The sequence below is a fragment of the Triticum aestivum genome, chromosome 2D, assembly GCF_018294505.1.
Source record: "Triticum aestivum cultivar Chinese Spring chromosome 2D, IWGSC CS RefSeq v2.1, whole genome shotgun sequence".
In the NCBI taxonomy this organism is placed as follows: domain Eukaryota; kingdom Viridiplantae; phylum Streptophyta; class Magnoliopsida; order Poales; family Poaceae; genus Triticum; species Triticum aestivum.
Window position 1 is genome coordinate 162,945,905 of NC_057799.1, and position 12,389 is coordinate 162,958,293.

The following is a 12,389-nucleotide window of genomic DNA, read 5'->3' on the forward strand; positions in this document are numbered from 1 at the left end:
AGAAAAAGGGAAGAAAGAAAGAAAAAAAAGACAGATAACGGATATATATATAAAAAATTGACGGAGGTAAGGAGACGAACATAGAGTCCGGCACTAGGCGTAGAACCTTCAGAGTCTGGCTGCGTTCCATGGGCTTGGCTCGAGTCGATTGTCCGATGCATCCCGCAGACGGTACGCTCCACCGGTCAGAACTTTTTCAATAACGAAGAGACCTTCCTATTTGGGCTTGAGCTTGTCCTTTTTCTTCTCTGGTAGGCATAGAATGAGTTCACCAACGTTATAAGTTTTGGCCCGTACTTCTCTGCTTTGATACCGTCGAGCCTATTGCTGATAGAATGCAGAGCGGGCTTTTGCCACGTCACGCTCCTCCTCCAGGGCGTCCAGACTGTCCTGCCGATCAAGCTCGGCTTCTTTCTCTTCGTACATGCGCACTCGAGGTGAGTCATGAATGATGTCGCAGGGCAGTACCACCTCTGCGCCGTACACCATAAAAAACGGTGTGTATCCGGTAGTGCGATTCGGCGTGGTCCGCAGCCCCCATAGTACGGAGTCGAGCTCCTCGACCCAGTGCGTATCTAATTCCTTCAAGGATCGCACTAATCTGGGTTTAATGCCGCTCATGATAAGACCATTTGCTCGCTCGACTTGACCGTTAGTTTGAGGGTGATAGACAGAGGCATAATCGAGCTTAATGCCCATGTTTCTGCACCAAGTTTTTACCTCGTCGGCTGTAAAGTTCGAGCCGTTATCGGTGATGATGCTGTGGGGGACACCGTAACGGTGTACAACCCCGGATATGAAGTCTATCACTGGTCCGGACTCGGCCGTTTTAACTGGTTTGGCTTCTATCCATTTGGTGAATTTACCCACCATGACCAATAGGTATTTTTTCTTATGGCTTCCTCCTTTAAGGGGTCCGACCATATCAAGCCCCCAGACCGCAAAGGGTCAAGTAATGGGGATTGTTTGGAGAGCGGTAGGTGGCATATGGCTTTGGTTTGCAAAAAGCTGGTAGCCGACGCAACGTTGAACGAGGTCATTTGCGTCTGCTCGGGCCGTCAGCCAGTAAAAACCTGTACGGAAGGCCTTGCTTACAAGGGCTCGAGCTGCGGCGTGGTGGCCGCCAAGTCCAGCATGAATTTCTGCCAAAAGTTGTCGTCCTTCCTCTTCGGAGATGCACCTTTGAAGTACTCCGGTAGCGCTTTTCTTATAAAGCTCTCCCTCGTGGACCTTGTAGGCTTTAGACCGCCGCACAATGCAACGTGCCTCGTTTGGGTCCTCAGGGAGTTCTTGCCTAGTTAGGTAAGCCAAGAAGGGTTCTATCCACGGGGCGATGACAGCCATAATCACGTGGGCCGAAGGTGTTATTTCGGTGGCAGAGCCTCCGATTACGTCAAAGTGTTCGGGGTCTGGCGTTGTGGCCGGATCCGGACTGTTTTTGCCGGTCTCCCCTTCCCACACCACGGATGGCTTAAACAGCCTTTCCAAGAATATATTAGGTGGGACAGGGTCGCGCTTAGCGCTGATGCGGGCGAGGATATCCGCCGCTTGATTGTTTTCTCGGACCACATGGTGGAATTGGAGCCCCTCGAACCGAGCTGACATTTTGAGGACAGCGTTGCGGTAAGCCGCCATTTTTGGGTCCTTGGCGTCAAAGTCTCCATTTATTTGAGATATTGCGAGGTTCGAATCCCCACGCACCTCTAGGCGTTGAATGCCCATGGAGACTGCCATCCGGAGACCATGCAACAGGGCCTCATATTCTGCTGCATTGTTGGAGTCTGTGTATAATATTTGGAGTACGTATTGGACTGTGTCTCCGGTGGGGGATGTCAGGACGACACCTGCCCCTAGACCAGCCAGCATCTTAGAGCCGTCAAAGTGAATGATCCAATTGGAGTATGCGCCGTACTCTTTAGGGAGTTCGGCTTCTGTCCATTCAGCGACGAAATCAGCCAGTACTTGTGACTTAATGGCTCGCTGTGGTTTGTATGTTATGTCGAACGGGAGGAGCTCAATAGCCCATTTAGCAATCCGGCCCGTGTCATCGCGGTTATTTATTATGTCGTTGAGTGGTACTTCAGAGGCCATCATAATTGAACACTCTTGAAAGTGGTGTCGTAGTTTCCGGGATGCCATGAAGACCGCGTATGCTATCTTTTGATAATGTGGGTACCGTGATTTGCATGGAGTGAGGACAGTGGATACATAGTATACCGGCTTTTGAAGCGGGAACTTATGTCCGTCCGTCTCTCGTTCGACGACGAGCACTGCGCTTACAACTTGGTGTGTTGCCGCTATATATAACAACATTGGTTCGCCGATATTTGGCGCGGCCAAGATTGGGTTGCTGGCCAAAACGGCTTTTATTTCTTCCAATCCGGCCGTGGCCGCATCCGTCCACTCGAAGTGTTCAGTGCGTCAAAGAAGGCGATAAAGAGGTAGTGCCTTTTCTCCCAATCGGGAGATAAAGCGGCTTAAGGCAGCCACGCATCCAGTTAATTTCTGGATTTGCTTGAGGTCTGTTGGGATAGCCAACTGTGACAGAGCTCGGATTTTGGCCGGATTTGCTTCAATTCCTCTATTGGAAACGATGAAGCCCAAGAGCTTACCGGCGGGCACGCCAAAAACGCATTTTTCCGGATTGAGCTTGATGTCATATGTTCGGAGATTGTCGAACGTGAGCCTCAAGTCGTCTATTAAGGATTCGACGTGTCTGGTTTTAATGACCACATCGTCTACGTATGCCTCCACTGTTTTGCCGATTTGTGTCTCCAGGCATATTTGAATCATGCGTTGATAGGTTGCACCGGCGTTTTTGAGCCCGAAAGGCATGGTGTTAAAACAGAAGGGGCCGTATGGAGTTATGAATGTCGTTGCGGCTTGATCGGACTCCGCCATCTTAATTTGATGGTATCCGGAGTACGGGTCGAGGAAACACAATGAGTCGTGACCTGCGGTAGCGTCGATAATTTGATCGATGCGGGGGAGGGGGAAGGGATCCTTGGGGCAAGCCTTATTAAGGTCCTTGAAATGGACACATAGGCGCCAGGATTTGTCCTTCTTTGGTACCATTACCAGGTTTGCTAGCCAGTCCGGATGTTTTATTTCTCTAATGAATCTGGCCTCGAGTAACTTAGCTAGCTCCTCTCCCATGGCTTGTCACTTAGGCTCTGAGAAACGCCGAAGAGTCTGCTTGATCGGCTTGTATCCCTTTAGAATGTTTAGGCTATGCTCGGCCAGCCTGCGCGGGATTCCTGGCATGTCTGAAGGATGCCAGGCGAAGATGTCCCAATTCTCGCGCAAGAACTCCCGCAGTGCGGCGTCTATTGTGGGGTTCAGCTGTGCCCCGATGGATGCTGTTTTTGTAGGGTCCGTTGGGTGGACCTGGAATTTGACTATTTCGTCCGCTGGTTTAAAAGAGGTGGACTTGGGCCTTTTGTCGAGTATCACGTCATCTCTGTCCACTGTGGAGGGCAGCGCAGTTAGTTCTTCGGACGCAAGGGCTTCGGATAACGCCTCAAGGGCCAGTGCGGCGGTTTTATTTTCGGCGCGGAGTGCTATGTCCGGATCACTAGCTAGAGTGATGATTCCATTGGGCCCTGGCATTTTGAGCTTCATGTACCCGTAATGGGGTATAGCTTGGAAGATCGTGAATGCCTCCCGCCCTAAAAGGGTGTGGTATCCCCTACTGAACGGGGCCACTTGGAATGTGATTTCTTCGGACCTATAATTCTCCGGCGTGCCGAATACCACATCTAGTGTGATTTTTCCCGCACATCGTGCCTCCCGACTAGGGATGATTCCTCTGAAGGTCGTGCTGCTTTGCTCAATGCGGCTCTTGTCTATTTCCATTTTGTTAAGAGTCTCCTCGTAGATGAGGTTTAATCCGCTACCACCATCCATGAGCACTTTAGTAAGCCGGAAGCCGTCCACAATTGGACTAAGGACCAAAGCGGCTGGTGCTCGGGCTGTTCGGAATTGAGGTTCGTCACTGGCATTGAAGGTTATAGCCGTGTCGTTCCATGGATTTATTGCTGCAACGTGGCAGACTTCGGCAAGGCTGCGGAGTGCTCGCTTGCGCCTATTATTTGAGGCGAAGGTCACGAAGACTGTCAATACTGTATTGTTATTTTCCATGGGATGGTGCTCTGTGGTATTGTTGATGAGGAGATCCTCACCGCTCTTGGCCACCTGCCGGAGTATCCAACATGCTCTAAGGCTGTGTGTTGGCATGGTATCCGGTGTACTGTGAATTTTGCATGGCCCATTGAGCCATCCCTCCAATATAGTTCCACGCCCTGTAGTGGGCTTTGGTTTCTTTGTAATTGGATCAGGTGACTTACGAGAGTACGCCCTTTTAGTTCGGACGGGGGGTCTAGTGAGAGCCGGAGGATCCCAGAATTTTGTTTGGGTTTTCCAGGCGCTTTCCATCGCACAGTACTTCTGTACTATGGCCGCCAAGTCAGTGAAGTGTGCTATGTCACGGCGACTTATGGCGTTGAGGATTCCCTTGTCCGTGCAATATTTGCAAAAGAATGAGATTGCGTCTTCCTCACGACAGTCCTTGACCTTGCTCATTACAAGGAGGAATCTGGCCTGATAGTGATGTACAGTCTCTTGGGGATCTTGTCTAATGTGGGAAAGATCACTTATGTCTAGGTGGGTGGGTAGATTTAGGTCCAAACCCTGACCCGATCTGAGACCCAGGGGCGGAGGAGTTTCCGAGCTTGGCAGTTCGGGCTCCGGGATGTTGCCCAATAGTTCTGGCCCGCTGTCTGATTCTAGGTTCGAAGCTTGGGCCATGTCCTCCCGTAGACGGGTATCCGGCTTGGAGAGCTCGGGAATCCGGACATAGTTGGCCTCAAAATAGAGGAGAATCGCTACATTTCTCCTCCACCACCGCTATCTGATGGGTGACCGGCGGAGAGTTAATCTCCCTTTGGTCGGGTTTAAGCCCGATCTGATCATAGTCCGTAGCGACTCCCAGGGCGGCGATGCGATCCAAGAGCTCGTTCAAGGAAGAGAGCTCCATTGGATCCATCTGCTCGGCGAATCCCGAGCCGACGTGGAGGCTGTTTTTGATGACCCGAGAAGTCATTGTCGGCGCGACGGCCGAGCGGGCGGTCATGACGAAGCCACCTAGTCGGAGAGTTTGGCCTACAGCCAAGGCTCCCCAGAGGTAATGTTGTCCTTGACAGCAAGACGAGCCATCAAGCCTTATCGTGACGACACAGTGGAACTCTCAATGAAAGCACCAATGTCGATGTCAAAACCGGCGGATCTCGGGTAGGGGGTCCCGAACTGTGCATCTAAGGCGGATGGTAACAGGAGGCGGGGGACACAATGTTTACCCAGGTTCGGGCCCTCTCGATGGAGGTAATACCCTACTTCCTGCTTGATTGATCTTGATGATATGAGTATTACAAGAGTTGATCTACCACGAGATCGTAGAGGCTAAACCCTAGAAGCTAGCCTATGATTATGATTGTTGTTGTCCTAGGACTAAACCCTCCAATTTATATAGACACCAGAGGGGGCTAGGGTTACAAAGAGTCGGTTACAAGGGAGGAGATCTACATATCCGAATTGCCAAGCTTGCCTTCCACGCAAAGGAGAGTCCCACCCGGACACGGGACGAAGTCTTCAATCTTGTATCTTCATAGTCCAACAGTCCGGCCAAAGTATATAGTCCGGCTGTTCGAGGACCCCCTAATCCAGGACTCCCTCAGTGGTAGCGAAATCAGAGGTGGTTTCGAAGTTGGCAATGCGAAAGTTGTGGTGGTGGTTGATAAGAAGCAACCGTCCCTAAGTATCTGAAACACCTTAGGAGACTCAAGTCACCACTCAAGCAACCACAAATGCTATATGGTTCAAAATGGGTTAGGTTGCGGAAAGCTATGGTGGTTTTGCGGATGATATGGTGGATGGCCTAGGCAAAGAAGCCAAAATGCCAAAAAAAATATGGAGTCAAATGATGTTTGAACCTATCTAGATGGATGGGGGATGTCAATAGCTACACAATGAGCTAAAGAACGTCAAAATCGGACTCCCGGAGTGAAAGTTATGGCCGAAACGAAGTTGTTGTTGGGCTGATTCGGGTGGGTACGGGTGCCCGGGGTGGTTAGCGGGGTTGAGCAAATTTGCCCGAGGGTGCGGGCACCCGGTGGTGGCCAAAATTGGGCGAAAATTGTGGAAAATGGATGAAATTGGTGGATTTCGTGGTGGGAAAGGTGGGGATGGATGGGGGAAGGCTAGATCCAGTTGCCAAACAACAAATCCATGGACCAAAACAACAAAATCTCACAAGAACCAACAAATTGCAAGAAAAATTTTTGGGGCTATTTTTGTGGGGATTTTCAAATTGGGACCAAAAAGCAACGAAATTAGGCTAGCAAATGGGGGGTAGGGACTCCAAGATGTGAATCAACCTTGCTCATGATACCAAGATGTTGTAGGATGAAACCCTAGATGGGATCTTTTCCCACTTGGAGGGGGAAAGAGGAAGAACACACAAGAACACAAGGAGGAAATCACTCAAACAAACCCAAATAACACATCCACTAGAGTAGCATACATGAGATCCACAAGCATACAAGAACAATTCAAGGAAATTAGCACTAGGGTAAAGTTCTTCCCACTCCTAGGAGATGAGGTCTTGATGTTGATCTTCTCCAAGAGGAGGCCTTGATAATCCACAAGGATTCTTCCCAAGATGGGGGCTTGATCTCCAAGAGGAGGCGATACAAGGAGCAAAGCTCTCTAGTGTCTATCAAATACTTTGCCAACCTCTATATGAGCTAGGGGAGAGTACTTATAGCCTAGGGACGAAATAAGAGGGAAAGAGGGGTACAAGGGTCATATTGCCCGAGTTGCACATAGACAAAATCGGCGGAGTTCGGGCACCTGGGGTAAAGGGGTCCGGGCACCCGGACCGGTCAGAGGGAGGCGCCAAAGAGGGGGGCTGGGCACCCGGACGGGTCAGAGGGTCGATGGCCTAGCCGCGGTAGAGGCCGGGCACCCGGGGGTCGCGGCCCGGGCACCCGGAGGCAAGGGCCAGCGCCCAGCGGGGTGGCCGGGCACCCGGGGCGGCGAGCAGCGCCCAGGCTGGGGCGGCCGGGCACCCGGGTGTCCAGTGGCTCCACTCCTTCATGCCCTTCTTCCTTCTCCTTCCTCCATGTGTGCTTGAGTCTCCCTCCTAGCTTCTGCATGGTCAAGTCCTTAGTACCTAAGAAGGCACAACGAATCCATTTGAGGTAGAACCCAACTCTCATGTAAATCTGAGAGGAAAGAATTAACCTCAGTTTCGATTGCGCGTGCTCTTGTCATTGGTCCACCTCGTGCTTAATGAGTTGTAGTAGAGTCCATGGGGATGATGTAGGGATGCTCCGCATCACGTATCCCGCCCTTTTGTAACATTTTGCATTGTTCCTGTGCTAAAATCCCCCACCCTCTTCTTCCAAATCGTCACTCTTCACCTAATTCCCGCCATTTTCTCTCGCTTCTTCTTCGCTGCCGCCGCCGACACATGGAACCGGACCAGGACCTGCCGGAGATGGAGGTCGGGGAGTGTGGCACCCCGATCCGCATGGAGTAGGGGGCCTTCGCACGTCAGCCCAGGATAACACCTGACGCACGACAGGTCCATAATACAGCATTCCAGGTACAATAATATTCATCGAATACATGTGCATCAGAGTACATCATTGATGAATACAATCATCTGGCATAGCCATAAGGCTAGAAAATAACAGCGGAAGTCTATTAAAATGGCGGCAGAAGTCTTGGTTTGACAGCATAACAACTCTGGCTGGGCTCCACAACTCACAGGACTGGCAAGGTTACGGCCTAGCACGACGGATCAAGCAAACAATTCGGGTATGACCTACAAAACTGGCATGACACGCCAGGTCAGTACACTGAATGTACTTGCAAGACAACGAAATACATAGCATCCAAACAAGCAGAAGACAAAGCAAGAACCAAGCGCATGCAACAACCTATCTCATATCAATTACTAAACATGGCATGATAAAAATTCAACTAAGCATGAACCAAATCATAACATCTACTAACATGGCAATGACATGGCATATCAGATCATGCTTCTAACATGGCAATGGCAAAGCATATCATCTCAATCATGGCATAATTTAACATGCCAATCGAAGCATGGCATGGCATCATGAAACTATGCTGAAAATAAACTACCGATTATATCCAATGCAGACATAGCATGTTAACTATATACAATCATCTTCTGTTCTGCCTTAGGTTTTTAAATGCAACATATTACTCATGCAATGCAACCAAACTCGTACACCGAGTCCCTCGGACTCTCTTACCAACGTGTTGCCTCGCAACCGAGCGGTGATCATTCCGGCGATCACAACCATGACCAACACTTGGTCTCCAACACTTATCGAGACCTCGTCTCGTGATCATATCAAAACATCGTCGTGACTTCTCACAACTATCTCATAGTCCAAGTCACCATATTTTTGTTATCACATATTTATTTACCAATTTAATTATTTCAGGTTTATCCTCCATTTCGACCAAGACCTGATAGTGGGACCTACTACGAACTGTTGCTATCGATAGACTTTATACACTCTGCAGAGGTAGCACACTGTACCCACACCACGGAACCCATGGCCTCGTCATCCCATTCGGGTGGACCAACGGCATTCCGACGAAACCAACCTACTGCCATGACGCTCTCCCGGCCACTCCGACCCAATCCCCAATGGGCTGGTCCTGGGTGGCCCCGTGTCTACCAAAGACACCCCGACCACCATCGTGGTCAACTCCCACTCGGGGACTGGTACCAAAAATCTAAAAAACGAGCACACAAGGTTATGTCCGCTTACCTGATCAGGGTAAGCACGCCCATAACCTTCCCTAGTGGGAGGCACCAGCGAGAGGTCACGACAATAGCTCGCATTAAGGCCTTCCCACAAAGGCAAATGTGGCTGCACTGAAAAAGTTCGATTTGGTGGCACTATGACTCGATCCCATCGATGATGGAGGAGGTTTGTTATTATTAAGTCATTTTAATTCCTTCTCCATCATCATGAACATGAATGCAACAATGAGCATGCAGCATACGATTGCATGAACAAAATATTGAACTACTCAAGTGCACAGCTATAGCATAAAGAACATGACAATACCAAGTAATAGCATACCAACGGTGCATTACAATCCTCATAACATTGTATAATGATGACATGCAAATAAAGTAGAGTAGTGACATGGCATTATCAATAACAACATTTTAATTAGCATGGCAAAAGATATCATGAAAACACAAGCATGCATAATAGGCATAATAACTGCAGACGAAAATGATGTGAAACAACTGCAACTACACACACACACACAAGGTGCAAGCAAAGTCAACATGCAAGTTCGAGGCTCATGATAAGAGGTTGGCTTGCCTGGGGGTCGAGGAATACTCCGAGAAAAAGTGCGAAACGATCGCGGAAAGATTTGCCGGAAACAGTTCTCTCTCGGAGGGGTTGTTTACGTGCAAGGGCAAAATGGTCATTTTCACTGTACGAAAACATTATGAAAATGATACCAACGGAAAGGGTTCGATGAACAGAGAACGTGAGCATTGGAATCACCTCAATCGGAGTTACGGTTGAAAAGTTGTGGCCGTTCACTTTTTAGGCAGAAAATGCACTCAAGCAGTGAACGTTCACAAAATAAGCACTTCGGCGGGCGGGGCTGAAAAGAGAAAACGCATTTCAGAAAACACGTCTTCATAACACTGAAAGCGTATTCCTGACAGAAGAAGCAGCAGAGTACGCTTTCTTTAACCGGAGACGTACTTACATGAAATGCGCTTCCACTTAATCCAGTCAGCAGGTCCGCCACATCAGCGCTGGGACAATGACAGGCGGGGCCCACGGCATCTTCCCTCTCCTCCCGCCTGGCCTTCTTCTCCAGCGCGACGCAGAGAACAGGGGCGGGCCGGCCGCCGACCTGGCCATCGCCTCGCAGCTCCCCGGGGCCGGATGACAAGCGGAGGGGCTCTGCCACTCCACGCCGTGCCTGCTGGTGGCCGCGGGGTCGCGTGGGACGGCCCACAGTGCCGACGCCACGACTCGGGCGCCATGGCCGGAGCAAGGCAGGGTCAGGGTCGCAACGACAGGGCTTCCCCGGCGGAACTGGAGGGCGGCGGGGACTCCGCATGATCCAGAGGGAGTAGGGGACGCCGAAGAAAGGGAGGGGAAGGGCCATGGCCAAGAAGTGGCCGAGGGGGATCGGCGGCGATGCTTCGGCCATGGAGCGGACAGGGGAGCTCCAAGGCGAGGGGAGAGCTACGGGTGTCGAGGGGAGGAGTGGAAGGGGTCGGGGAAGCTGCAGATGAGCTCGGACGAGGCGCGGACGGGCTATATATAGCCGGGGCAAGGGCACCCGAGCTGAGCTCCGCCGAGCGAGTTCGGCCACAGCTCTGCCGGCCGCAGCAGTCACGGGGGCGCACGGGAAGGCGACGAGGAGGGTGCGGACGAGCGCCAAGGAGTCACGGAGACGAGCAAGGCTCGAGGACAAGAGGAGGAAGCGGACACCGGCGAGGAAGAGGACGAGCTCACGGGCACGCACTGTTCGAGCGTTGGCACGGCTCGCCGGAGAAGAAAACAACGGGGGCCAGAGGTCCAGAGGGAAGACGACGACTAGGGGGGCTACTGGACATTAATGGCGAGGCCAGAGGCGGTCGGAGCAGCGCTGCCGACGAGAACAGTGGCTAGACCACCGTTTTGGCTGGCTGCCCTCGTAGTCACCACTGGCATGGCGCGCTCTGGGGTTTTAACTGATGTAAATTCATGTCTACCGCGTAGTCCTTCTAGAGTGGAGTATTACCATGGTAAAGAAACGGGCAGAGACAAATTGAGCTGAGTAAACCAAGCTCCACAAGTGTGCTGTTGCAAACTTGGCAACATCCTAGAGATAAAACCAGAGAGGTTAAATGGTAAACTTGATGTCCGGGAGTCTTGGGGTAGAAAGTACTACGGTCCTTGGAGTTTTGAGGTAAAATGGACAACTATTTACCATAGTTGTTGTACAACCACCAAATCTGACCCAGAAACTGAATCATGATGAAGCACTCACTAGGAGTGATGGATTGAGCTAAAACTTGGCAAAGCCAGATGATTTGGACATAACATGATGCTGTAAAAATTTCATATCAAATGGACTTACCAAAATGGTACTTCCTTCACAGCTATCATTTCTGTCCAAAAACTTCAGAAAAATCCTCAGGGCAATTGGCTATATGAAATGATCCACAATCTTGTGTAGATAGGTTATATGAGTAGGAGAAGGCCTGGAAAAATTATCAGCCATAATGGAGCAAGATAAAATACACTTGCTTCACAAACTGAAAATTTGGACAGAAAACAAGAATTGCTCCTGTGCTCACATAGTTCAATGAAATGAACTGAATTTGGGTGGAGGATAATGATTTGAGATACTTGATAGGATGGAAAAGTTTCATCCCATTTGGAAACACTATGAAGGTACTTCCTTCACAAACTTGTGTTCTGGTCAGAAACTTTGAAAAATTGCACAGGGAGGTAGGGTGAATGTATTGAGCTCATCTTTGGTATCCATGGGTTATTTAACAATGTTAAACACCCTGCCAAATTGCAGCTCAATTGGACTTAGCAATAAAGCACTTCCTTTGCAAAATTTCAGAGAAGGCAACAACTTGCATTGGATCATGTGCCAAATTTTGAACTGTGGAATCATGATATAAGGATGGAACTAGTGATTATATAGCAAGGACAAGCTCCACAATTTATGTGGGAATTTGCTCTGCTATAAAAATAGTAGTTCCTTTGGAAATTGGCAGAAATGCAATATTGGCATTAAATAGGAAAAGACAATTTTCCTTATTTAATTATGGCCAATATACTTGCCAGAGCTTGGATTAGGCATAAGCATCAACTCCACCAATTCTCATGAATTTAGGAGATGGCTAGCTATGCCTTTGGATTTTATTCCTCAGAAAGGCAAGAAAAGGAATAAATCATAATTCAAAAATATTGCATTGGACTTAGCAATATTTTTGCATATCCAAGGTTAAGAAAGATAGGATGATCTCTGGGATCAATTGGGAGGATCAACAGAACAAGGAAAATGGTGGCTCCTTTGTAATCACAAGGGCATATCCAAATTCCAAAAATTTGGAATTAGGGTTTAAGAGGAATTGAGCTGATGCAAATGAGGTCTTGCCCACTGAAAAAGACATGAGCAGGATTTTGAAAGGTTGGAAATGACAAAATTTCTCAGAGTCATCCAGCAAACTCAGGAGAAGGATTTTGAAAATGAGTGCCAGGAAGGAATAACAGCACAAAAAATGATAACCCAATTTTGGG